The sequence below is a fragment of the Dipodomys spectabilis genome, unplaced genomic scaffold (assembly GCF_019054845.1).
Source record: "Dipodomys spectabilis isolate Male_0828 unplaced genomic scaffold, ASM1905484v1 ptg000543l, whole genome shotgun sequence".
In the NCBI taxonomy this organism is placed as follows: Eukaryota; Metazoa; Chordata; class Mammalia; order Rodentia; family Heteromyidae; genus Dipodomys; species Dipodomys spectabilis.
In genome coordinates, this window is record NW_024871220.1 from 416,755 (window position 1) to 418,724 (window position 1,970).

Sequence of the window (1,970 nt, forward strand, 5' to 3'; positions counted from 1 at the left end):
GGATTTTTTTTTCCTTCCCCTCAGAAAATTAGAGGAAAATATATACAAGAAATAGGCGCACCAACTTCAAATACAGTGAAAACAGGTGTTATAGCATGGGGGAGGAACATATAATGAAACAAAAACAAAAACAACACACTGCACATTATAAGTACATGAGAAACGATATCAAGAAAAAAAAAAAAAAAACCACTTGTGTCCCTAACTTGGGGTTCATTTCCCTTAACATAATCTTTTTTTTTTTTTTTTAGCTTTTTTGTTTGTTTGTTTTGGTCGGTCGTGGGGCTTGAACTCTGGGCCTGGGTGCTGTCCCTCAGCTCTTCAGCTCAAGGCTAGCGCTCTACCACTTGAGCTACAGCGCCACTTCCGGTTTCCTGGTGGTTTATTTTAGATAGGAGTCTCATGGTCTCTCCTGCCGGGGCTGGCTTTGAACCACGATCCTCAGATCTCAGCCTCTTGAGTAGCTAGGATTACAGGCGTGAGCCACCAGCGCCCGGCCCTTAACATAATCTTATCTGGTCATATACACATAACTTTTGACCTTTTCTGCTTATCCCAGACATATATTAGTTATTGAAAATTAGAGAAACCATGGGACCTATGTTTCTTTAGACTTGGCTTACTTCACTTAATAATTTTTTTTCCAAGTCTTTCCATTTCCTAACAAATTGGGCAATGGAATTCTTCAGGAATTTGCCTGTCATCTTTGGGCAGGGGCCATGCTAATCTTCTCTGTATCATTCCAATGTTAGTGTATATGATGCTGAATTAAGCACAGAACATTTTTATATATAAATTGTAGTTGATTTTTTAAACTAGACAAATCAACAAAAAGTAAGTTTAAAAGAGTTGTTGTGAAATTTGAGAACCATGTACTTCTTACATAAGTACACATTTAAGAATAAAGTCAAGATTTACATGTCAAAAACAAAATAAATCCAGATATTTGTTGTTCAAGAGATGTGTAGGAGGAGGAAATCAATTATTCTATACAAGGGACCTGTCATAATGAACACTGCAGCAAGTGTTAAGGTTTGTTAAAAGTTTTAATGTTTTAAATATATTTACTTTTGGATATTTGCTTATATATGCCAAAACTGGGACTGTATGACAGGTCATAATACTTTTCTATAAAGTATTTAAGATTTATGGTAGCAGATAAATACTACTAAGTATGTACATTTCAGAGTTTATAGAAACTTTACTAATGAGAAGTTGCAAAGTCTTTGTGTAATGGAGCAGAATAGAGTTGACTATGTTAACTACACAGTTTCTGTTAAAACTGTAGGCCTTAAGCCATATACAAATTATGAGATGAACTATAAATGGTAATCTTAGTGGGTGACTTTAAACACTACTCATAGCCTATAAAATTCTTGTTGAACATCATAATCTTAGCCAGTGTTAAATGTAAAGAAATATGACAATAATAAAATCTAATTTGTAGTACACTTCAAATACTGAAAACACTGGTAATTGTTTTGTTTTTTATTTTATTATTCGTTAATATTTAATTATTGGTTTTCTTTATTTGTAGCATTGTTTTCCTTGTTGTAATATAATAGAACTTTTTGTAAGCTGTCATTAGGAGGTACTTTGAGAAGGTTACTGGGATGGCCACACCGTTTTTATAGGTGCATGTGAATTTATAAAGAGGAAAATTAAGAACAAAATATGTATTTAAAAAATGATTAAGTAGAGTCTGATTCAGGAGTGTTGATAAATGTCCACACCTAAAATATTAGCCCTAGGCTGAAGCAGAGTTATTACAGAGTTGAGGTCACAAAAGTGAGAGACTGTGTTTTGTTTTGTTTTTTATTTTTATTTTGTTGGTCATGGGGCTGGAACTCTGGGGCCTGGTGCTGTCCCTCAGCTCAAGGCTAGTGATACCACTTGAGCCACAGCACCACTTCCATCTTTTTCTGCTAATATGATGCTGAGAAATCAAACCCAAGGCCTCATGCATGCAA

The 1,970-nt window shown here is 34.7% G+C and overlaps 1 pseudogene; it reads right to left on the bottom strand.

Annotated features, from left to right (window-relative positions):
* Positions 1–663: 663 nt before the first annotated feature.
* LOC122099872 lies at positions 664–776 on the bottom strand (annotated as a pseudogene).
* Positions 777–1,970: the final 1,194 nt, after the last annotated feature.